The sequence below is a fragment of the Pleurodeles waltl genome, chromosome 11 (genome assembly GCF_031143425.1).
Source record: "Pleurodeles waltl isolate 20211129_DDA chromosome 11, aPleWal1.hap1.20221129, whole genome shotgun sequence".
NCBI lineage: Eukaryota > Metazoa > Chordata > Amphibia > Caudata > Salamandridae > Pleurodeles > Pleurodeles waltl.
This window is the reverse complement of record NC_090450.1, coordinates 64,925,997-64,953,680: the sequence shown is the minus strand read 5'-3', so window position 1 is coordinate 64,953,680 and position 27,684 is coordinate 64,925,997.

The window sequence follows — 27,684 nt, the reverse complement described above, 5'->3', positions numbered from 1 at the left end:
AGGAATTTGCATCGAATTAGGCTAACATAGAAAATAATGTGCGACTTGGAAAATGTGCCCTCGTGTGGCTGTCATAAAATACGTAATGCCAGTAAAATGCATATTATTAATCGGTTAGTGTGCACGTGTAGGAAAAAATGTACTAGTATGTCATATTAATGGTTTTATATTAATGAATTTGTTTTACTAATCGAAGGCCTTAAAATTCTGTAGTTTGGTCCTAGTGGAAGAAAGCTCATGTTAAACTGCACAGGAGTAATAATTAATTAAATGTACATGTGCTGTGAAAGCTGAAAATGAAGATTGTTCATTCTTCACACAGAGTTGACCAAACAATTTGTAAATGTGTTAGACTTTCTCATGAGAACTGCCTGTTAGAATGCCTTACATTAGAAAGCAATACTTTGTAGGTATGGCATGTGGGAAGATGTTCCCAGGACTGAACAATGGCCGCACTGACTATGGCTAGGATGGCAACAAAACAGTTACCTGACAAACCTCATGATGGGAACAGGAGAAGAGGAGCCAATCATCAACATGTGAAAGACTGTTTAGTTATATTTTAGATTTATAGAGTAATGACTATTGGTCCTAAAGTGAACATACGATTTTCCGACCAATGATTGTGTGAGAAGATACTTTATGCAATCATAACCTAGCTTGACTGCACAGAGGGAGGAAGGCTTATTCTATTCTGTCCGAGGAGCTGAACAGTTCCTGATGATTTATTTCCTATCTTTGACTTTATTTGCTTATGCTGATCTCTTAGATATTGCTTCTTTAATGATTCAGTTAACTTAGAGCCCCACCGTGACTGAGCCATTCCCTTTCATTGTCCCATTGCTGATTCTGACAAGATCGATGTCCACTTGACGAATAGACCGCATCTTGGTGACTCATTGAGGAGAGGTATAATGAAATGTTATTCTTTCAATGCTGTATTTGTGTTTTCCTTTAGGTACCAACTGCTGTTTTGATAGAGCCATAGTTAGATGAATTCCCAATTACTGTGACAAAACTGTTTTGCATGAAGTCCAAGCATGCTATTCTAATTTGAAGGTTAGCTAGTATTGCCCAAATGTTGACAACTATCATTAACCAAGAGTTTATTCTGTTCTTCTGTTGTACCTAGACGTATACTATTTCTTTCTTCCAGTTATTACTGTTGGGATTTGTACTGTAACTCTTGAGGTTTTAGTTATCAATGTTCTAGCTAAATTGAGATTCTTTAGAGGTTTTGGTCAACCTGTGTTGTCTGTATATGTTTATCATTTGACCCTAAAACGAATCTAAATGATATTAGCACTGTTAATCTAGGAAAATAAACCTTTTAACTTTACAAAAGGTGTGGTTATTCATGGCCAAATGGGTCATGGTGCGTAAAGATTAATGACACCAAACTAATGTGATGTTGTTCATTGATTTGATGTTGTACTTTTGGTGAAGTTATGATTTATGGTAGAATCACTCTAAGCGTAGCCAAAAGAATATGTCGAACCTCTGACTAGTCCCCTTATTAACTAAATTATAAAACACCAAATAAGGATAGACGTGCTCACACTGTGGCAGACAATGGGAACGGGAGGCACTGTCATCATCTGTATCATCGTTTTCCCCTTTTCTATTGGCTCCGCAACAAAGGATAGGATATGTTGTTCTATGCGTGAGGATGGTGTGTCTAAAAAGGAAGGGTTGTGCATGATTGTTGACCTGCTACTTTACCGATTAAGTACTCTGGAGATCTTATCCCTTTATGAACGTGCAATGGTTATTTGATAGATGCCTACTCTGTATTTTTGGTATAAAGCAGTTTTATTTCCTTTCCTGAAAATGAATGAATAAAGATTGAAAAAAAAGATATTCTTAAACAATCTTCAAGATTTCCCATGATTTCTGACAACACTGTCCAGGCCACAGCAATAACATATCTCGACTGCTTAGCAAGGATGCTCTGGGCCAAGAGGAACTTATACTTGAAAACTTCAAAGAGGCTGCTGCCATTTGCAGTTCTTGAGAAAGGTCTGTGGCTTGAAGGGACATGAAGCTTCATTGAATGCACCCGGACACCTCTGGTAGTGCTTCCATCGAAGACACAAAGACTCTCTCCATGCGACACCAACAATCCTCACAGACCACCAGCCTTCCCTTTCTCGGAAAGCGTGTACTGCCTGACAGTTCATTGTATTGTGGTCACTCACTTACTAAGCATGAAGAGGTCAGTGTATGCCACAGATCACGACATCAGCAATCAGTTCATAATATAAGATTAATTGACCCCAACCCAGAAATAATACATTATACATGAATTTGTTGTGCTGAAAACATTAGATAATGCGGGAAAGCATACTGATGAAACAATATTTTTTATTTTCTAAAGATTCAATTATTGATATCATCTGCAACATAATATTATTTCAAAGGTAAAATAAGTGGTTATTAGAGTCTGAATTAAAACTATTTAAAAAAAGAGAGAAAGTATTCCCCTGTGTCATAGAATTTTTTTGTCTTTGAACACACAGAATAAATCTTGCATTTGTTAATGGCCAAAACAGGCATTTACAAATCAAAACCAAGAGAGCGTGGGGTCTAAGCATAAATGTATTTTTGAGTATGGGACACAGTACTCCAATAGTAATACTTTCAGTATTCACAGATGCTATTCCCATTGCCCATGACTGTCCTAGCTCTTATCTGTGAAGTTCTCTGTCACATGCACATAAAATACGTTTTTGTAGTAAATGTGGGAGGGACAAGAGAGAGGGGTGAGAAATAGAGGAATATCAACTATTAAATAGGTAGGCTTAAGGCACTATTAAGGAGTGCTTTAGAAAGGAACGTGTATATTTTAAACACACCCACAAAAGAGTATGACAAATGTTGGTCACAAAAGTTACTTCTAAATCTATTGCAGTACTACTGCTGAGAAAATAGGCTTGAATCTATTCTAGAGACATTTTGGAGCAAATCACAAACTGCACATGGCTAATCACAGGTCCTGCAACACTCTCTTTTAGAAATCAATGGAGATAAGGAATAACAGTAGAACCTCATAGGTAACTATAGAAAAATACTTGGAAAATATTTTTGAATGTCTAAAAATATTCTTAAATACAATTTTCAAAATGAAGACAACATTATCTTTTTGCTGCAAGTAACATAATACACATTGCAATATGGCTTTAAACACTACACCACACTTGCTAATGCAATGGGAGAGAGAATAGCCAGGATTTCACCATACCCATTAAAAGGTAAAACACACTACATAAAACAATCAGACGCAGCCTACCCACATAGGAAAGCAAGACCCAGACAAGAAAACTTAGTTTCAACCATATTAGTGAATATCTTTGACGCCTTGCCCCTTATTTTCAGGAGCAATTATTTTAGGAGAATAACAAGTATTTATCATGCAGAGGGACAACATCTTTGGTATATCCAAGATAACAGCCATTGCTAGATACAACTTTTCTATAGATGTGATCATTGACATGGCTGCAGACTGGGAGCAGAAGATAGGTTCCCCTACATCAAGCTCCCAGGCCATAACTAATCATATTATGCAAATTATAATACTGGCGGCACTCAATTTCTCAGCCTCTGGGTCTTTCCAGAGGATCACTTAAAACAATGTGGGAATCTCATAGCTCATAGGCAACATATATATATATATATATATATATATATATATATATATATATATATATATATATGTAGGTGCCATGTATAGGGGAGTGGCGACAAGCACTTTAGCACTTGTCAGCAGTGGTAAAGTGTACAGAGTCCTAAGGCCAACAAAAACGAATTCAAGCAAAAATGGAGGGAAACAGGCAAAATATTTTAGGGGAAGACCACCCTAAGGCTGCCAGGTCTAACAATAAAAGTTGTGAATTTATGGTGAGACTAAATCAGCAAGGTGCTGTAAAATGTGTTTAGGAGTTTGGTTGCCCTTGGCAACTTGGGGATCATCGAGGTCACTGCAATGCAATACTCAGCCCAATGGAGGTTAAGGTTGTAGTTGTAGAATGGAAGGTGGTAGATTTGTGGATGGTGTGTGCCTTAGAGATTGATGTTGTTTCTCAGCTTTCTCCTTGTTTTATCCCCCTGTTTTTTGTGTGCCTTCTCTCTGCTTTTCCCTTGTTTTCACTATTTTCTAAAAAATACAGTTTACCAAGGGTGTTCGGTAGCCCTGACCTGTCAATGGTTTATATTCAGAGAGCTCACAGAGAAGAAAAATTAATTAGCTCAGAAAAAGTAAAACTACACCCAGATGCATTATCACCTATATTTTGGAATGCACAGAACTTACCTTTGTTGTCCTTATTTTTGGATATCTGTCTTTATTTTATTATATTTTCAGTCTCCATTCTCTTCTCTTCTCTATATAGTTTATTTGGTGACTTTCGTTTTATGATTTGAATCTTTCTTTACAGAATTATACTAATGGTTTTTATTCATGAATTTATATTAAGGTCAAAATTATGAGTTGGACCACCTGAACTCCAATACGGTGGGGTGCATGCAGCCATCAAGCCGGCGGCCTCACCCCTGTCGTATTACGATGTTTCTGCCAGGCGGACAGGTGAAAATAGTGCGGCGGCATTGGCCTCAGCTCCTTCAGGGAGCGAGGCCAATGCCTTTGCATAGACAGTGCCCCAGCACCCTTGGAATATGCACTGTTGCTGACGGGGCGCCCCTGTACTGCCCATGACATGGTTGCAGGCAGTGCAGGTGCCCCCCTATGGCTCTAACTTTGCCTTTCCACCAGCCTTTTCATGGTGGGGACCCCACCATGGAAAGACTGGCGGAAGATAAAGTTGTGATCAGCACAAGGTGCCGAAGTCAGCACTGCTGTGACTGACCATGACTTTCACTGCCGCCAACCCGTCAGGATCCCTGATCCTGCCAGTGGCGGCGGTCTCCTGGTGGTCCAACCGCCAGGTTTGTAATCTGGCGGTTGGAAAACCAAGGATGCGGCAGTCGGATCACCACAGTTGGTACAGCAGTCTTATGGACCTCCGTATTCGTAATCAGGCTCTAAGTCACAGTATGTATAATTTCCTAAAATGTCAAAGTTCAGCACAATAACATTAAAAGGCAAGGATATTTATTGCATTTCTGCAGATTACATGAAGATATTGCTTTATAACAAGAAACTCATTTAAATGATGATGAATCCCAAAAGTTAAAACACACAGGGAAGGCAATGTTGATGTTCCTCCACATTTAAGTAAAAAATGGAGTTGCAATATAATTTCACTCATACTCCCAAGATAAGGATTCTTAAGGTGGTGGTTTGCTAATATTTCAGTTAATGGTATTCCACTATCACTAATACATATGGTCCTATTGCTGTTAAATCATCAGTTTGATCTTCTTTCGAGGACAAATTATTCCACTGTGGTGATGATAATTTAGTTGTAGCTGGTAAATGTAATTTGTCTTTGTACTCATTTGTAGGTAAGAAATCTGACACTAAATGCATTTCTACTAAGATGAACAAACTGTTTACAAGACAAAAAAAGAAAAAAATACTTTCTGATCCCTGAAGATCAAAAGATAAAATGTATATTTTAGTCACTAGTACTGTACATTATTTGCAGTCCATGTTAGATTATATTCTTTCGAGTAAAAATGTTACCACTAACCTGCTACATTCTGAGATTGAATGCCTTCTGATTTCAGATCACATCAAAACATTGCAGATTTCGACCTCTCATTAGCAGGAAAAAATAAGAAGAGATGAGGTCTAATTCAGCATTACTAAAATTTGTTAGTTTTAATAAACCATTTCAACATTTTGTTTATACTGACAATGCAGTAAATACAAATATTATTCCTGCCTCTCCTAGCTGTTATAACAAATATATTAAAATTAGACTATTTGTGGAGAGGATGGGTATTTTATCCTTCACCAATTACCTGATAATGGTGATGGTTTTCTTTTGCTCATTTACACGATGTCTATAATATTCCAAAGTCATGTTTAAAACAATATAATAGAATCTTGGGAGTTGCCCCCTAACTCTTTTTTACCAACTTCTACATCATTGACAATTAATTATTTGCAGAATATGACTAATTTACATATTTGTAATCTTCCTCTGAGAGTAAATGTAATTTATTTGCCACTAAACACTTCTAAGATTGTAAATTCCAAGAGCAAAATTGAGATAGAGTGGGAGATAGACCATAAAAAACTTTCACCTTTAACTTGGAATACATTTGAACAAAGATTTTGTCTACTTCATATGCCACCAGCCACACCCAAATATTATATTTTTATTATAATAGAGCAGTTTAACTCCAGCTTCCATTAATACATTTAATACCCACTTCTTGTTGCTTGTTTAATGCTTTCCCTATAACTCTCTAGAATTTGACTTTTCAATGCTGCTGGGAGAAGATAAGGATTATTTTCCAAAAGATGTATTTACTATCTTTGCTGAATACTTTTGTAGAAAGTGTAGCTGATTATTTTCAACTTCTTTCAATTAAACATATATATTTGGATATATTTAATGCAATAGCTTTAGAGCAAATTTCAATGAATTGTAAAGATAGCACCAAATTATCATGCAGTGCTTGGTGGAGTGTAAATGTTTTGCGCATGAAAATACTATGCATTCTTCCTTTCCTCAAGGAAGAAGGCCAGTTAACCAGTATACACTAGACCCTCCCCTGGGCCTCTGCTGGAGTGAGTCCTAACACCTATGTGGTGTCCGCCTCGTCCTAGACCGTTGGCTAGTGTTAGAGTGTACTTAGAAGTCCAAGAAGTGGTCAACCTAGAAACTTTTTACCAACTTTCTACCTGGGGAACCAAAGGGAACCAGGATCGCCGTGGAAGCTGCAGCTGTCAACGTCGAATCGCTGGACTGACTCAGGTAGCTGATTTGCCCCACTGAAGGAGATCAGACTTCCAGAAATGTTTCTAAGTCTGAACATAGAGGACTTCATCGGGAGCAACCATGAGTAGCAACCCATCAATGTTGAGGCCTTCCTGAGCACGGAGCCGAGACTTGGTCCGCTCAGCGTTTTTCTGCCTTCGTCAATGAGCACGCTGGGACTCCAAGCTTCAACAACCTGTCATCATCTTGTCCCACTTCAGATCAAGCTTGTATCTTGCCCTGCAGAAGACTGCTTTTTCCTCTAGGGTAATGTCTTTGTCCCCTTTGTTCAACCAGTGATCCATTACAGTTAGCCTTAACGTTTGACTTTAACCCTGTGAGCAGGTAACCACTGTTGTGCACTTTGTGCATTTTCACGCTATTTTTGTATCAAACTTTTAAAATTTATACCTCCCGTTCTACTTTTTGGATTGTTCTCTTTGTGGTGTCATTTTCCCTAAACTATGTTTCTAAATTGCTTTGGGATTTTCTTGTGTTGTGTTTTCACTGTTATTGTTCTTTGAGTGCTGCATAGATACTTTGCCTATTGCCTCTAAGTTAAGCCCCCTGCTTTTGTACCAAGCTATCAAAAAGTTAACCACAGGTATATTTAGTGAGATGGTTCACTCTCATAACAAATGTGATTATTATTTGAGGTGGGTTCTCATCCCCTTCAACTAATACTCCATTTTTTTACAATTGTAATTTACACCACTGCAGTATCTTCCTCATGGCATAACTAATGCCACTTTTCATCCACTTTCATTTAAATATATATCCACTTTATAAATGTATGCTTAAGTTATGTCTCATTGTCTTGCATGGGTTTGTGAATTACAGGATAAGGGTCAGGCTCCCATATCCTCTAACAGCGAGGGTGAATCACAAGCTGGTGATGGAATCTGCATATATATCCAATTTCACTAGCTAATTTACAAGACAATGCACTAATAGAAGATGAAGTAAACATTATTTTATCCATTGGCATGTAAGCATGACAACAGTCAACACATTTCAACTTGCACCTTTGTCACAGGGGAAAGAACACAGGGTAACCATCACCTTCCATACACTTCGATGTAAAAAAAAACTATTAAGCTAGAAGAAGGTCTCTGAATACAGACTTGATCAGTGATGAAGCATCTCCGCTATCTTAGAGTCTACTGCTACATATCATTGAAAGGACTTCATTATAGTGATTCACGGGCATATTACCTCATATTGTAACACCAGGAAAAAAGGAAACCAAGAGTAAAAATAGTACAACATTATATGTAGACAGTCTAGTTGTGTACTAAGCCACGTTCATATAACGAAGGCTTAAAAACTGGACATACCAGTAGTGAATCTTAACCCCCATTTCAGAAGATACTAAAAAAATAGTATGCATTATCTTGTATGGCAAGCAAAAGGTATGTGTATATTCATTTGTCAGCATACACAACGACTATGGCATCAGAAAATCAGTATAGCATTGTAAAATTAACTAGAACATGTTATTAAGGTTGCCGTAGTCCCTGAAAGATTTTCAAAATAATCTACTAGATTGGTATCCATGCATGTACTGATGTCAGCATAATTCCTGGGTGTGGAAACGTTCACATTCCAAAAATGATTAACAAAGCATATAATATAGAGTTGACATACATACACCTAATATTGTGCATGATAGTGACAACAAAGATCTCAGATTCACCAAAGTAAAAAAAAACACATGGTGTAACAAATACCTTGTGAGCAAATGCAACCCTAATGGATAATAGCTCTTTAGTCAAAACAAGAGAAGAGCACAAAATATGATCAGCCTCAGTAATGTAATAGGAGAAATGATAAAATAGCATCCTAAGACAATTTAGTAGGTCTAGTTGAGGAATGAGGTGGTTGCATGCTACTGTTTCGCTCTTGCATTCTCTGCGACCAAGAGGGATTTAGCACATTGCAGAGGCCGCATATTGGCTGAGTTTACTAATGGTCTTGATTTATGTGTGAAGGCCAAGGAGCAGTGAAAAAACAAACTAAAATATGGAGCCAGTGGTGGAACTAATTGCAACTTGATGGAAAAGACTTGCCTTTAAGGACGCCATGACTTTAAACTTTCTTCTCCCCATAACCTGACCCACGATTGAGGCGTCCATTGATTTTGATTTATATCATTTACGCAGCTTTTGTCTCTAGCTCTAGAATATATTTGGACTCCAACCATCTTAACATTAATTTATGAATACATTTAAGAAGAGCACGTTCTTTTTTAAAGGAACTGGTTGGTTTAAACTTTTAAAAAGTGATTGGTGGGGGCAAAGTATCCACATATTTGAGAGGGGTTTTATCTTTTTTATAAAAACTGAATTGCTTTTTAAGTCTTTGAAAAGTGATTGTTGGAGCAAATTGAAGTATTAGTTCTGGTTTTACCACATAACAACTGCCTTTTTTAGTGGGAAGTGGTTAGCTGTCTAGTTGAATTACTGAAGGTCAGGGAGGGCTACAAAAAGAGAAACCTGGTGTGACCGTGCTGCGGACGCGCACAGTGGGTGTGCACAGTGGGTGTGCGAATGGCACACCAAAGGCAAGCCCGTCTGCGCCCGTCAGTGACCCAGAAGCGACCAGCTCCGGCCTATTTGGTTCGATAGCAAATTGGACAACCATCAAGAATGATTTATTCAAGTAAGGAATTACATAGGTTGAGGCCTAAGCATATGAATGTTGGTGAGGGGCCTAAGAAATGTGAGGAAAGAGGGTGGGATACTTGGGATTTAAAGGTTGGAGAAGGGGAGGGAAGGAACAAACAAGGACCAATGTCATTGAAGTGTGGTCTGATTAATTCACACTAGTCGATGAAACATTCAGGTGAACTAAACATCCTGCTAGATTCAAATACATGGGATCTTTTTATTACCAAAACTTTGATTTCACCTGATTCTGCAACAGACTTGGGCTTTATTTATCCTGTAGGGGACAAGGCTATTCACCAACCGAGGATAGGAAAGAGAGGGGGTGGTGTAGCGTTTTTTTTCAAAGATAAGTAGGAGGTAACCACTCTACAAGTTGACAAAATAAAAGGGGCTGAATTAGTGGGCTTTGTTCTTAAAGTGAAGGTAATAGCTCCCGGGCTTTTATGCTATAGGCCCCCAGACCCCTTCAGGAATGCATTCAACCTTTTATGGAATTGGTAACTAATCTTGCCGTGTCCCACGTTAATTTTCTGCTACTGAGGGATTTTAATATTTGGGCAGAAAGTAGAGCTTGCCTTCTAGGAGATAACTATTAGATTTTTGTGAGTTTTTGAGTTTGAAGCAGCAGGTTAATGGCCCAACGCACCAAGAAGGCCGTATCCTGGATTTAATAATGGCACCATCAGATCTGATTACAGTTAAGGATCTGATCCAGGTATGTTGGTCAGATCATACCCTAATGATATTTAAATTACTGAGAGCTAAGCCAGGTCTTCTAGAAACAGGTAATAAGAAAATCAGATTAGGTATAGCCTCGTTTAAACGGGAGAAGCTAAAAGAGGTTTGTATATTGATCTACCAAGCTGCTTCAAGGAGGTAGACTCAGTGCAAGAAAACTATGACTGTCTCCAAGATACAATCAAGGAGACTTTAGATAGAATAGTTCCTGTTAAGCTTATTAAGTCTAAACCTAGGCATCCAGCTTCTTGGTTTACAACAACCTTAAAAGAAATTAAACTTAAATGTAGAAAGTTGTCAAGGTAGTGGTACAGGACCTACTCAGGCGGTGAGAAGTTGATTCTGAAAGAAGATCTAAATCAGTGCAAGAGAGAGATTAATAAAGCTAAAGAAATCCATTCACCACAACTATTATGGAAGCTGCTAATAAAAGTAAAAAAAAGTTTGAGATAGTAAGAGATCTGACAAACCCAGAGTGTGTTAAAAGTACTGTTACACCATCACAGTAATTATGCGATAAGCTATCTGATGTTTTCATGACAATATTCAAGTAACCCTGAAAGATATAGAAGAGAAATCTGACACAAAAGGTAACCTCCAGTTGGAAGACAGATCGAGTATTAAGAACTCATTGATGAATTCAGGAGGCAGGTAGTTGGTCTGACCGATATATTGGACATCAGAGAGCCTAGGAGGAGTGAGATGCTCAAGGAATAAGCTATGTCTATCTCCTCTGGTTCCTCACTAGAGCCTATTCCACATAAGGTCTGGAAAGACAGGGCAGAAGATCTATACTCGGGCCTACTCAGGGTGTGTAATCCTTAAGGACGGGTAAGGTGCATCCTGGTTGGAAAAAAACACTTTTTAAACCATCTTTGAAAAAGTCATCTGCTGACATCAATGACCTTAGTAATTACAGGCTTGTCTCTCAACTCTTATATCCACTAATAACGGTAGATAAATATGATGGTAGGAAGTTGGTAACGTTCCTGGAAGATAGCAACATTTTGGGAAATGTAAAGACAAGCTTTAGACCAGCACATGGTACTGAAACTGTGTTAATCCATGCACTGGGCGAGCTGAGAATGACAGTTGATAATGGTAAGGTGGCAGGTTTAATTTTGCTAGATTTATATGCCGCTTTTGATAGTCAACCACTAAATTCTACTGGATAGAATGAAGGAAATTGGGGTGGAAGGCATATTTCTGGACTTCATATCTAACTGATGGATACCACGCTATAGCACTTCCCTCTTTCCAGTCAAATTTTAAAAAGATGTGCCATTGGGTCCACAGGGCTCGGCACTGAGTCCTATGCTTTTTAATGCATATCTGTAGCCATTACTGAAGTTAATTAGTCCATAAGGGATTACCTTTTGGTAACTATGCCGATGATACCCCTTTTATTTTCTGGCTGGATAATGACAGCCATGCCCACCTAGACAGAGTGCATACCTGCCTATTTGATATGGCAAAATGGCCTAAACAGAAGAAATTATAATTGAATGCTGTAGACCAGAAAAAAATGTAATTCATTCTCCCAGGTAACCTCTGGCCTCGGAAATTTTGGAGACTGTGCAAAGTGTTTGTAATCTGGGAGTTCTAATAGATGAAAATCTTACAATCGAAACGTATGTAAATAAAACAGTGGCAACATGCTACGGTTTGCTGAGGAACTTAAAGAAAATCATTGCCTTGCTACCCCAACTAGCGAGGAAGTTTGTGATGCAGGGCGCAGTGCTTACCTAATGAAAAGATTAGAAAGGGTGCAAAAAATGGCAACTAAACTTGTGCTAAATAAGTCCAGGTTTTATTCAGCCTCAGGCACCTTAAGGGAGCGCCACTGGATACCAGTGCAGGAAAGGATTGTATCTAAAGCAATGCGTATTGTCTTCAAAGCTAAGAACAGAACTGATCTATTATAGGCATTAGTAAGGCATTATAGACGCCAGAGACAGCTGCAATCCGCGTCTGCAAATTTGATCCGTGTACCCAGATTTAAGGTTAGGTGCGGTGGGCGATCCTTTCAGGCAAGAGTGGCGCAGAGATGGAACAACTTATCATTCCTCCTCAGGAAAGACGAACATTTGTATCGCTTCAGGAGAAAGTTAAAAACCTGGCTCTCCCCTAAGTATTAGAAGAGTCGAGGCTATAATTGATAAGACAGATCTGTACCTAATTCTCTGTGTTTTTACTGTAATGCTTCTAAGCACCAAGATACCTGCCAGGTGAATGTTGCACTTTATAATTGTGGCATAATAATAATAATAGTTCTCTGTCTCCCCTCTGATTAATGGTCTGATCGTTAGTCACGAAGAATCTTAGCAGTTTAAGTTAGCATTACTGTGGTGTTAATTGTGAATATGTCACCACAGTACAGAAAAAGTTGTTATAGGTTTGGGCTCTTAAGTGTTTGAAGAGGGGCACCTTCTGAATGTTACAGCCATTTAAGACCAACTATTTGCTCAACTGTGGGATTATTTCATAGAATATGCTAATTTCATGTCATAGATTTCCATATTTGTCAAGATTTTGTTTTGTGCATAGCGATTTACCTAGTGTATACCTTACTAGATTCCAATGTGGTGGAAGTATGTATAATCTCTTTTCTGTCTTTGGCTACCACCTTAGTTTTCACAAGAACCATCACGTATTTATTATATTCTCAAACTTTGAAGCAATGCATCATGTTTCTTGCTATCTCAGAAAGGTATTATGATCACTACAGTTTTGTTTAACCCTAAGTTCATCAAATGAAATACTTTTTATGTCATGTCATGTCATGTTATGTTTTGGTATGTTATATTATGCTATGTGTGTTTGTAAAGCGCACAATCATCCACAAGAGTATCAGATTATCAGGATGACTACAATACACAAACCCCATAGAGTGGTGTAACAGTGATCACCAAGTCATCAGAGGTGTAGTCAATTATGTCATCCATGATGTCATTTAGTATGTCAGGTCATAGCAATGCATGGCAGGATCGCCAGTTGTAGTTAGCTCAGTAGCTAAAACTAGTGAATTTCAAACGTTTTTGTTTTTTAAACATTAGTTTTTACCTTGTTCTAACATCACTGAATTTGCAGGTTTTTTTTAACATATATATCACACACAAACACATATATATATCACACACACACATATATATATATATATATATATATTAATCAGTGTGTAGTTATAGTTAGGATCTAGTTACCATGGGAACAGAGTTTTTTTGTTAGGTAATATCGTTGTCGATGTTTGATGAATTTTCACAAATCTTTTTAAAAAAAAGTTAATCTGCCTCAGCTCCATCTGGCAAATTTTGGGGTGATCTGTCAAGCACTGGGCAAGAAAAAAAGGGGGTCCCGAAACTCAATTTCACCATCCAATTTTCCTTAGGAAAATTGAATGGCGATACCGCAAAATGTGCAGAATGGTTTACAACAAATTTGCCATAAAGCTAGAGGTTGGGGTACAAACCGTGCTTTTTTTTCCGTAGTTTTCGAGAAATTAAGAAGGTTCAAATACTTTGTATTTCTGGATGGTTGGGTTTGCAGGTGGCTCACAATCACACAACTTCAAATTATGAAGCAATTTGATTGGGCAGGGGAGCTTTTTCTCCATCAGCCCCCTTGCTCCCTTAGAAGCGAAAGGTTACCATGAACTTCTGAGGGAGTTTGCATTCTGACTGGCTGGCCGCAACTTGCAGAGACATGGAAACTCAGTCCTATTGTTATGAAAATTAAAAGAAATGTAATTCTCTCAGATCCACCTTGATTAGGTGTATTGTCTGATCATGCAAGTGACTTAGCTTGTCTTAAATGTTTAAAATCTTTTATGATACATATCTTTATTATATTGATTGCATCGTGTAGGACCACAACCCTTTAGATAATTCACAACTACCCCACATGGGTTTGGCAGTAAAGGTAACAATTATTTCAATTGGCTGAATAGCCACAAGCCTTTTCTGATCCGGCTCACTGGGGGTTTATTCTTTCTTCTACGTTTGTCTGATTGGTTACTCAAGAATTTAAGTTTACTCAAATTCCCTATTTCATAAATTAAATGTTTACTCATTTCAATAATTTTTATAAAACAAGCACTGATTATTATCAATCAAAATTCAACGGTCCCATACTGCTGTCTTTTTTTGCCAAAAAAGTGTTTAATCAAACACATATATGTCTGTTGTTTAGAAGTTCTTGGTAGCTTCAAAAATACTGCCTATTCAAGCATATATTGTAGATGTGTCATCAGTTAAATATATACCTGTCTTTTGCCAAAATGGCCATGAATGGTAACAGCAATAAACCAGCTCCATTTGCTTTTTTTTTTTTTTTGTTTGTCAATGATATCACTTCAGAATGTATGTATTGGTAAATAAACTTCACAACCTAAACCATGAGAAAGACTTGTGCCAAAGGGGCATCAGGCTTATAACTAACTTTTGGAATAAATGACATTTCGCAAGGAAATAACTATACGCTGCTTTCTTCCACTTCACTTGAGAAGTAAAAAAATTCTTGATGTTAGGGGCATCCCAAGCCTGCCACGTACCTCTGTCTCTATGGCCAGGAGATTACCTAAGAGATATATATATATATATATATATATATATATATATATATATACATATATATATAAAAATGTTGATATTTTAAACGTGGTGAGGTGTTAAGTGACTAGGAAAGTAGATAGGCCAACATCTCGTGAGTTAACTATCTTTAGAACCTTTAAAAATAGATTATGCCTCGAAATACAAAAAATGCACACATCTCATATTTTTAACCCTTTGGTTTCATGGCTGCATCAGTACTTCATTTGTGCTTGTTGTTTCTGGTGCTGAGCACCGGCCCTTATTTTGAGGGCCGGGACTTATTCTTTTGCCTCAAGCTTTTGCTGCAAGCAAAAGACACATGGGAAAGACGGAGGAATGAAAAAATGAAAAAGCGTCACAAAGGGGGAAAGTAGAAAGCGGCTAGAGTGATCTGAAGGGGCAGGGAGTGGCTATATATGAGTTGAAGAGGCCCGAGATGGCTTCAGGATTATGTCGCCTCAGTATTCCATGCTCGCACATTTATTTGCAGCAGCCGCGTGTTTAAGAGTAGGACTTGGGCACCAGCACGTTTTTATTTACAAATTAAACACTGGGCTGGATTAACATCACAATGCTGCTTTATTTCAGCCTGCTCTTCGGGAAAGGCTTTAAATTCATCAGTTACTATGCAAACAAAATGGCGTTCGAAGTGCCTCACTTTTGTCTTTTTTACAAAATATTAGTGCCCTGGTTGCTGATTAGAACTCTGTGGAAGAGCTAAGTTGATTACTAGGAAGTTAAATGACACGTTGTCCTAGGTGTTGAAATTACGTTTCAGTCTGCATGTCAGATGATTTACTAAAATGGATGAAAGAGATATATGAGAACCGATAAAAAATGCGTCCACAATTTAGCTTTCCAGAGCACTAACCATAATGTCCCTGACAAAAACAACTCACTCATTTTGTTCATTTCTAAAGGAAATGATTTAAGTTTTGAAGTATTGATTCGATCAAGATGGCCTCAGGGGCGCCACATTTTTTTGATGAACACAGAATGTTAGCACTCTAGTTGTTCATTAGAATACTGTAGGAAACTGAACTGCAGTTGATTAATAGGGAGCTAACTGCCTGACTGGTTTTGGTGTTGGAAGTACATGTTTCACTCTGAATGTCAGAATGTTTTACTGAAATGTTTGAGGAAGATATTAGAGAACTCATAGAAAATGTGTTCTTATTTCAGCTTTCGAGAGCACTAATCGTAAATATCTATAACAAAAAGAAACCCCTCTTTTGTTAATTTCTAAAGAAATGCTTTAGGTTTTACAGCTCTGATTCCATAAAGATGGCTTCGGATGTGCCACATCTTTGTCAATAAATACAGAATGTTAGCACTCTAGTGTTTCATTAGCCTATTGTGGGAAGTTGCAGTAGAACACTGGGGAGTTAACAGACAGACTGTGCAGGTGTTGAAATTAAGTTTCAGTCTGCATGTCAAAATGTTTTACTTACATGGATGAGAATGATATTTGATAATTCACTGAAAATGAGTTTTCATTTTAGCTTTCTAGGGCACTAACCATCATTTCTATGACAAAACGAACCCACTTATTTTGCTTATTTCTAAAAGAAATACTTTCAGTTTTATAGCTTTGATAACATCAAGATTGCTTCAGGCGTGCCACAGTTTTAAATATATGTATTCAAAGTTCACAGATGTAAAGATAAGAATAAGATCTATGCTTACCTATATATGCTAACCTTAACAATACAGAGGTAGTTGTTATCTTGCTTTCAATATGCTTCAGCATCCACCAAAGATGTACGTAATTATGGGCCCGATTATGGGTCTGGGAGTCACTTGGCTGCCATACTCTCTGTGGCGGACGGACTGACGCCAATGAGGCGGTCCGCGTGCCATATTATGACCATGGCAGTTGTGCTGCGGTCAGAGATCCCGGCAGTCTGGTGGGTGCAGCAGTCCTAATCTGCCAGGGCAGAACTGCAAGGAGGGCTGCCCTGGGCATCACAACCTCGTTCTCCACCAGCAATTTCAAGGCGATAGCACTGCCATGAAAAGGCTGGCAGAGAACGGGTGCAGGGAGGCCCCAGGGGGGGCCCCTCCACTGCCCATGCACTTGGCATGGGCAGTGCAGGGGTCCCCCTGGCCAGCACCATTCCAATGTTCATTGTCTGCTTTGCCTGTTTCTCTCTAGGCCAGAAACTCAGGGTTCCCTGCGCGCTGAACTAGCAGAAAACTCTTAATGGGCCTGGCAGGGAGGTAGCCACTATGGCAGCCTGTTTTGCAGACAGCCTAAACCATCCGCCAAACTCATAATAAGGACCTAAGTGTGTATATACAAAATCTCTAATAAATATAGTTGTCATAAATCAGTTTTCCAACTTCTTTTGCCTTTCTCCTAGGGTTTGAAGAAGAAAAGCAACAACATATGGAACATAAATGTGGAAGGCTTCACATTCAAATAAATGTAAAATATAACTAAAATATAATAGTAAATGTGTACAAAAAAAAATATGATTGAGCAGCAAGTTATATTAGTCTCCCAACTAGATGGCTAGACAAAAGATTTGCCTTTTAGATTCTCAAATAATCCATGCAAAGGGCAACTGAAAAAGTGAACTTTACGCTGAATTAAATTAGGAATTTTATTCTAATATAATTTTTGAAGTCACCATCAGGCAGCTACATAATATGTATATAAATATCATTTAAAAATTGGTTTCCTATTTACCTCAGGCATCTTTCATTCACGGTTTGCAATTTATGGCTTTGAGTCTGGCAGGTATGCTTGACCTTGAATCAGAGATAAAAGTTGCATAGCGCTCTAGTGGAAATAGGGAGCAATGATTTTGATTTGCTATGCCATTACCTTCATATACTAAAATACTAAAATGCATAGCATTTCTTAGCATAAATAAAAATGATAACGCCAGCCTTGCAACTCAGCGCATACTAATATTCAAATTACCTGCACTTCCACAAACAGATTTTAGTTTACCTTATTTCGTTTTTCTCTATTAGGGTATATATTTTTTGTGAATAATGGACTGGAAATGCAAGCTACAAGAACACAAAAGTGCACATGCATTGTAATCAGAGCTACAAAAAATGGTTTGTAAAAGTGATGGCCAAGTAAAGGATTATATCATAATGGTATTGAGCAGAGAAAGGAAGAATTTGTTTGCAAGTGCTATATTTTGAGTGGTGCTTCATAAAAAATAAATTCTTCACAAGCAGAAATCAGAGAAAAATGCCATTTGAAACATTTTCATTATTATCCGTGAACCAGTGATTGTTCTTCACACCACTGGGCATGGAGGTGAACAAATATCTAATGCACAAGAATATTTCTTGTAGACATATTCACATTTTCTCAGAGACCGCCAAAAGGGGTCTCGTGAGAACAGAAGCAGTGCTATCAGAAGGTTAGAGGTTAGGGGGCATATTTATACTCCATCTGCGCCGATTGTGCGTCAAAATATTTGACGCACAATCAGCGCAAACGTTGCCCCGTATTTAAACTTTGACGCCCGAGCCCGCGGACGACAAAATTCCGCCGTGTGCATCATTTTTTGGATGCAGCAACCCGCCTTGCGTTAATTATATGCAAGGTAGGCGTTCCCGCCCAAAAAATGTCTTAAATGGCCGTGCGTCGTATTTATGCTTTCGGGCAAAAATGACGCGTGGCCGGGAGGCGGAGCCAGAAAATGACGCACAGCCCGATTTGCGTCAAAAATTAACGCCTGGGTCAGGGCAGGCGTTAAAATGGGGCAAGCACACCTGTATTTAATCAGAACACACAGAACAAACATTAAAGCAGCAGAGCAGCAACAGGGAGCCATGGAGGTGATTCTAATCCAGCATGCACGCAGACGCAGAGCCCAGCAGCAACAACAGCAGCTACAACAAGGGACCCCATAGGCAGCGCATGAGGCAGGAGAGGATATTCCGCCCAAGAACAACCCTTCAGGGCCTCAGGGAACACGACATCATACAGAGGTAACGGTTGAACTGGCAGGCCATTCAGCAGCTGCTGCGAAACATTGAACAGCAGTTGGCCCCCACTTTGGTGACACCCCGCACCATCCCAACAGAAACAAAGCTGCTTGCCGTACTTCATATTCTGGCAAGTGGCTCTTTTCAAACAACTGGTGCCCTGGTTGGCGGAATATCACAACCATCATTCTCTGCCTTTTTGCCCAAAGTACTGGATGCCATCATTCGACTGACACCCCGCCACATCTGCTTCCCTAACACACTGCAGAAGCAGCAGGAAACTAAACAGGGGTTCTACGCAATCAGTGGCTTCCTACACGCCCTTGGTGCAATCGACTGCACACATGTACGCCTTGTGCCACCTGCTGCAACTGAACACCTCTACTGCAACAGGAAGCACACACATTCCAACAACGTGCAGGCCATAGTCGATCACCAAGGATTGATCACCAACATCGTGGCTAAATATCCTGGGAGTGTACATGACTCATACATCTTCCGTCACTGCACCATCAATGAACACTTCCAGGATGGACGGTATGGCAATGGACTACTTGTTGGTAAGTACAAAAACCTACTTATTTACACACTGCACAGCAACCCTCTAGGACACACAACACCTACACCACAACAGCAACATGTCGACAGGAACACACTGAGGTCGTGACATCGCTAGCCATGTTTCTTAAGCCACCATTGAACCTGTCACACATCGGAATTTACTGTACAGCCTAATGTGAAGACGTCAATGAGTGTGGTTGCCTAAATGTCACCTTGCAAATTGTAAGTGTCCCAATGACCTTTACATTAATACATTGCCTAAGTCTTAAGGTATGGGATGGCCAGGGTACTTTGATATGAACCTGTTAACAACACTTTCAATATTAACTGTGCATGGAACTATCATCTCACCCCCAGTGAAGACACACGGACACCTGTATCACAAGTCACAATGCTAGGGATGGCACACTGTACTGAAAATCCCAAAACATACTGCTGACAAACGGTTAGCAGACAAACACTTGTTCAGCCAAGGAAACAACACCATGCAGATGGTATAGCCTATAAGCATAGGATGTCACATTAGTACACAAAAGAGTCACAGACAACACAAGACAACTACTGCCATTAAAGGTCTTTTCAATAGTGCCATCTACATCAACATGATCCCATTCATTTTCTCTTGCAGCTGATCAGGGGTATGGCATCCAGCCATGGATTATGACACCATTTGGAAACCCGAGTACAGCTGCAGAGCGTGCATACAACGAGGCCCATAGGAGGACACGCAGCATTGTCGAGCGGACCTTCGGCATCCTCAAGTCAAGGTTCCGCTGCCTCGACATCACTGGTGGTAGCCTCCTATATTCCCCCGAGATGGTCTGTAGGATCATCCTCACATGTGCAATATTGCACAACATTTGTATCAGAAGAAACATTCCCCTCCTGGAACCAGAGCCACACATGCCTGAAGAGGAGGATGCTGGCCTGCAACAGGAGAGGGAACTACAGAACACAGCTGCTGGTATACGCAGGCGGCACAGATTGTAAATAATTTCATCTGAATATGATCACCTTCACCACTTTAGTTAACTAATGTAAATAAACACCTATTATAATCACCATATCATGGTCTGGCTATTCCTTTTTACACACCTTCATCTCTACTTATCAGAATAAGAGTGTTGCCTCATGGAGCCTTGCTGAGATACTGAGTAGGACACGGAACATCCCAGAGCTTATGTGATGCCTAACATACAATGGTCACATACACACACACTCGTAATGACATATATCATGTACATATCTCCTTTGAAGGCCTATAGCAGAGGACCACAACTATTTCACAAATACATGTTGTAAGCAAGGTCCAACGCAGCATATGGCACACAACTATGACACCATCACTCAATAAGGGGAAAACAAGCCTCATACATGAGGCAGTCAATGTGCTTTGGCATAACTAACAGGAATGTCTGACAAGACCCTTGACAGCAGTTAGTCCAACTGCATCCAATATTTGCAAGGAATATCTGTGACTAGAGTTCCATAGAAGCAGAACATAAACAGGAAAAGTGCCACACATTTGACATGCATTGCGCACATGACACTCCATGTACATGTCAGCCAATTTCCTAACTCCTGACACACCCATGCACCTGGTCACAGCCCACCTGTCGGAAGAGGTCCCTGGAATACTAAGATGTGTACCCTGATAATACCTCCTCTACAAACACAGACCAACATTAGCAAACCAGTGTGCTACACCCTTTCCTAAGGTATGCCATTGTCAAAGAACATCTGACTGCAAGGACGTCAGGTCAATTTATACACTGTCTTCTAGTTTCAAAGCCCTGTTAGCACATGTAGAGTGCTTCCCCTTGTGAAAATGTCTGTTGGCCCTTAGAATGCAAGTCTCACCTACAGGACTGGTGAGAAACAGATGCAGCCCACACCTGTGATCACATCCATGCACACCACCCATTACAAAAAGCACTGCCCCTGATGATGCCTGGAACAGCATAGGAGTTGCCATTATGTCAAATACATCGTCCACCATTGATAGTAATTAAGCCGTGTAACACAGCCCTTGGGTTCATTTGTCACCTTCAAAAACACAGGACATACACAGATTGACATGTCAACTGTCTAGTTTGTCCTCCAAACAGTCTCAGTCAGACCACTGATTATGTAACTTGTCCAGTAGCTGGCTCCTGAATCATCTTGCATTCTGTCAGCCTGACTGGCAACTGTCTGTGCATCACACTAAAGTATCCCTGTGTTTACATATGTACCACACTTGCGTTAGCAAACCTGCCATTCATCAGGGGGCATTGGGCATGGGCTTCTACCATGCATACACAAATACATTGTATAGCATCATCTGCCTTTTAACTGTACCATTTGAGTTAAATCCTCTTGGAAATGCAAAATTCATGGCCCATCCCTTGTCTGGGTTGCATTTATGCATGAATGACAAAGTGCGACAGTGTCCCAGGGTTATAGGCAGGGCTTGGATACGGGGCTTTCAGCACAACCAGCAACCTCTGATAATGTACATGACTAATACACAAACCATGAAGGTTCACACACAGGATCACAGTGCGCACAACATAGTGATGGGCAGTAATGATTCATCTTAATTTTTAAGCAATTATCAGGCACTCGTCTATTCCTAAATGGGTCCCTTCAACTACACTTGTACACAGAGGCACCCCTCACCCAATATAGTGATCCCCAAACAGCCCATTGTTTTAGCTAGTATTGATAAGCAGACACTTTTTCTGGGGTGCTCCTTTTCTCTCATTCCCATATTTTGTCTTTTGATGCAAGATGGTAGGCACCATTGCCAAACATTGTCAAGCTCAATATGCTAGATAACTGCTTTGCTATATTTGTTTTTACCTTTTTATTGTGTAGCAATGATGTCAACAGAAGGGCATGAATGAGTTTAAAGTTGGCCTTATTCTAGGTATTACAATTGTCTTTTTTTGTGTTTCTACAAAAGGATAACTCCAAACTTTGCCCCAACATCTTTTTGTAACACTTACACTTAATTATTTCAAAATGTGTGTCTCTTTTTCATGTCAGCTTCTGTAGGCTAACAGCCCTTGGTGACAATCTTAATAGAAAAATCTATCACATCAACGGACACACTAGAGGCAGCAATTAGGCCATCCACCATCCATCTGTGGGGTAAGTCTGGTGAAATGTGTTTTTTACTTGCACATTGCATAATCTACACACTTCTCCAAGTGTACTCAAAAGTGTTACATCTTGTTATATTGTTTTTTAATCTCCTGTATGCGTTAGTACAATTTATTTGGTTTTTTTTATACTGGCATTATAGAATGTATAAATGATATCAATCAATAAATAAATATATAATTTGGAATTACTACTTCTATTTCTTGCTGCTGGATCAAACTGCCTTGGTCTACTAGAACATCAAGTATCCCGGTCCAGCAGCTGACATCACGCGAAAATTGCAAAACACACATCTCTGTGGCTGGAACTGGACAATTTGCATTGTAAAAAATGTTAAAATATCATCCATGGTTCAATTATTCATACCATACGTAGAGTCCAATTAATCCTCAATTGTATTTCTTTAAAATCTTTATACGCTATATACCAAACTTATGAGTTGCATAATAGCATTGAAACTGGAATGTGATGTACTTTGCCTGATGCAATCTTCTTATTCTAACTACTAGAGCCATTGAGCTGGACAGTGATGCTGAACCGTCTCTAAACAAAGGACGGTGAGGAATCCCTGGAGAGAAACCAATGCTCCTCCAAACAACAAAATCTGCAACCTGACTGCTCAACAAGAAGTAGATAATGAGGAGGAGGAGGAGACAATGAGCAGGAGTTGGTTGCAAAGGAGGAAGGACATAGATGAAGAGGAGGGCAATGTTACCCCAATGCCTGAAAGGCTGAATTCCACTTCACATCTGTAGCAGTAGCAGTGTCCCTCCTACTTTCATTCTGATGATTGGCAGCCCCTAGTCATTATCCAAGCAGCCACAGAGACTAGGGGGTCATTCCGACCCCGGCGGTCAAGGACCGCCGGGGCCGGGGTCGGCGGGAGCACCGCCAACAGGCTGGCGGTGCCCCGCAGGGCATTCTGACCGCGGCGGTTTGGCCGCGGTCAGAACAGGAAAACCGGCGGTCTCCCGCCGGTTTACCGCTGGCCTCAGGGATCCTCCAAGCTGCGCCGCCATGGGGATCCCGCCATGAACAGGATGGCGGTATGGGGTGTCGTGGGGCCCCTGGGGGCCCCTGCAGTGCCCATGCCAATGGCATGGGCACTACAGGGGCCCCCGTAAGAGGGCCCCACAAAGAATTTCAGTGTCTGCTTAGCAGACACTGAAATTTGCGACGGGTGCAACTGCACCCGTCGCACCTTCCCACTCCGCTGGTTCCATTCGGAGCCGGCTTCCTCGTGGGAAGGGGTTTCCCGCTGGGCTGGCGGGCGGCCTTCTGGCGGTCGCCCGCCAGCCCAGCGGGAAAGCCAGAATGGCCTCCGCGGTCTTTCGACCGCGGAGCGGCCATATGGCGGTTCCCGCCAGGCGGGCGGCTACCGCCGCCGCCAGCCTCAGAATGAGGCCCTATGTCTGCCTATGCATCCCTCCCCTCAGCAAAGCCCTCAAATCTAAGGGTTCTGTGTAGAACCACTGTGAAAAATTGGGTTGTTGGTTGACTGAGGTGTGAGCCCATTGCAGGGTGAACCACAAAAAGTTACTAACTTAACCTGTGCTTAACCCTCGATAGCTTGGCACAAAAGAAGTCATGCTTAACTTACAGTCAATGTGTAAAGTAGTTATGCAGCACACAAACAATTATAAAGTGCAAACACAACAAAAGAAAAATCCCACACCAATTTAGAAATACAGAGTAAGGTGGTCATTACAACCCTGGCGGACGGTGTTAAAGCTGCGGTAATACCGCAAACAGGCCGGAGGACAAAAAAAGGGAATTATGACTGTGGCGGAAACAGCCAACATAGACAGCCACTTTAATACTCCGCCTGCCATGGCGGTACAGACAAGCAGCGATGCAGTCACCGCCAACAGACAGGTGGAGACAATGTACCGCCCACAGTATCACAACCCGCCAATCCGCCACCTTTTCCGGGGCGGATTCACCGTGGATAAAAACACGGCGGAAACAGCTTTTGCAATGGGAAAACGCTCACCTTAACACACTCCACGAGGAAGGAGGCCACCATGGAGCCCAAAATACAAATACTCCCTGCGCTTGTCTTCCTGCTCCTCTACGATCACCAGCAACGTAGGCGCCAAAGACAACGGTGAGTACTGCACCTAGGACATAGGGGTGGGGGGAGACAAAAGTCAGGGGGACACAACGCAACACCCCCACGCCCAACCCGACCCTCACCCACTACAACACACACACCAATGCATTTCCAAACAGCACAGTAACAACCCACAACCCCCCCGGAAGAATGCAAAGACAAAAGGAAATCAGCTCAAACATTGTAATGTATCAAAATACAGTAACCAACTATATACAGATATATATAAACATTCGAAAATCATACATCACGAGTAGTACTGCAGGTATGCACATTATCAATGTCCGTGGACCACTGGGCCCAAAATGCATGGGCGAGGCCCACACTAGATACTTGTCCACAAACGGAGAGAACACTGCAGGGGCATCAGATAGAAATACAACAGGCACCTCTGGGGGAAGGGAAGGGGTGGCACCTCAGCCGGATTACAGCACCACGCCAGATCCACGACGGGGCTCCATGCCCATTGATGTATCCTGGGGAGTGCAAAGCCACAGTCTCTCAAGTCTCTACAGTGGGTGGGTTGCCCACTGTACCATCCTGGGGAGTGCAAAGCCACAGTCTCTCAAGTCTCTACAGTGGGTGGGTTGCCCACTGTGCCATCCTGGGGAGTGCAAAGCCACAGTCTCTCAAGTCTCTACAGTGGGTGGGTTGCCCACTGTACCATCCTGGGGAGTGCAAATCCACAGTCTCTCAAGTCTCTCCAGTGGGTGGTTTGCCCACTGCTTTATCCTGGGGAGTGCAAAGCCACAGTCTCTCAAGTCTCTACAGTGGGTGGTTTCCCACTGTTCCATCCTGGGGAGTGCAAAGCCACAGTCTCTCAAGTCTCTACAGTGGATGGGTTGCCCACTGATTTATCCTGGGGAGTGCAAAGCCACAGTCTCTCAAGTCTCTACAGTGGGTGGGTTGCCCACTGTTCAATCCTGGGGAGTGCAAAGCCACAGTCTCTCAAGTCTCTACAGTGGGTGGGTTGCCCACTGCTTTATCCTGGGGAGTGCAAAGCCACAGTCTCGCAAGTGGATGCAGGTCTCCACTGGTTCTGGAGGGGTACCGGTGCCCAGAGTGCTTCATCCTGTGAAGGACAGACAGAGTGGATGCAGGTCTCCACTGGTTCTGGAGGGGGACTGGTGCCCAAAGTGCTTCATCCTGTGAAGGAGAGACAGAGTGTGTGCAGGTCTCCACTGGTTCCGGAGGGGGACTGGTGCCCAGAGTGCTTCATCCTGTGAAGGACAGACAGATTGGATGCAGGTCTCCACTGGTTCCGGAGGGGGACTGGTGCCCAGAGTGCTTCATCCTGTGTAGGACAGACAGAGTGGATGCATGTCTCCATTGGTTCCGGAGGGGGACTGGTGCCCAGAGTGCTTCATCCTGTGAAGGACAGACAGAGTGGATGCAGGTCTCCACTGGTTCTCGAGGGGGACTGGTGCCCAGAGTGCATCACGCTCCCCGTGACGGTCCCAGTTCCGTCACTGTCCCAGCTGCACATGGGCTAACAATGCTTGATTTGGCGGTCTTTGCCCTGTTCAGCAGTCTTCACCATGGCGGTCTTTGCCCTGTTCATCGGTGCTTGCCTTTGCTGTCTCTGACCTGTTCAGCTGTGCTTTGCCATGGCGGTCTTTGCCCTGTTCAGCGGTCTTCACCATGGCGGTCTTTGCCTTGTTCAGCAGGGCTTGCCTTTGCTGTCTCTGACCTGTTCAGCGGTGCTTTGCCATGGCGGTCTTTGCCCTGTTCAGCGGTGCTTTGCCATGGCGGTCTTTGCCCTGATGATGCTGATGCACAAAAGAACAGGGAGAGCACAAAAAGGGGGGGGGGGGGCGACAGAAGAAAGACAGGTTAAGTGCATGGCTTACCGCTACCGTTGGCGGACAATACAGACACAGCAGCCCCCTGCACTACACCGTGCTCTTGGCCTCTACAGATGCAATTCCTGGGATCTGGCCTACATGGCTATGAGTGTCATCTGTCCACATAGATGACACAGGGGCATGTATACCTGTACTTGGCACTCTACAGAGGTGGGGTGGCAAAGTCCGCAGAATGAGAGTGTACTCACCCCCTTGTGTCTGGTGTGATGCCCTCAAGCGCCCATCCAACTCCGGGTAGGCCACCGCCAGGATCCGGAACATCAGGGGGATCATGGTGCGACGGGCACCCCTCCCACGTTGGGAGGCCGTCCCCAGCTGAGCCTCCGCCATCTTCTTGCTCCAGCGGCGAATGTCCTCCCATCTTTTACGGCAGTGGGTGCCCCGTCTCTGGTGGACCAGGGTCCGGACGTCCTTGGCGATGGCACGCCAAATGTCCTTCTTCTGGTGGGCGCTGACCTACATGATATGTACAGAGGAAGAAGAGAAGTCATTACCAACTGCACCGTTGAAGTGAGTGGCCCACATCCCTACCCTTGCCATGTGGCACATGCATTCCCAGTCCTTCATGGTTGCTGACCTCTGCCCCCTTCCTACTGACACCCAGCCCTCTCCACCCAGCATAGCCCATACAACGTGCTTACCTGTTGGTCTGGAGAACCGTAGAGTAGCGTGTACTGGGGGAGGACCCTGTCGACTAGCTTCTCCAACTCTTGAGCAGTGAAGGCAGGGGCCCTTTCCCCAGACGCAGCAGCCATTGTCTCTTCCAGACCGAGGTCACAGCAGCACTTGCAGTGTAGGTCCTCTCCTGTCGAAGATCAGGTATCGAGTGATTGAACGGATAGAAAATGGCGGTCACGTCCGCGGCGGTGACGTCCGAGGCGGTGCGTATCATCACCACCGGCGCACTTCACCATTGGCTCCTGGGACCCATAGGGTCCAATGTTAACCAATGCAGCATTGCGACCGCCTACCGCGACGGTGCACAACACCAGCACAGATACCTCACATCCCATTGTCCCACTTTAGAGGTCAGGCAGCCGCCATTTCTGGGGCCCACATGGCTCCATTTACTACTGCGTAACACATACCTAGGCCTACACTCAACACACATACAGGAAGAGTTTTGTATTTGGTGTCATGTTCTGTGTAGCTGTGGGT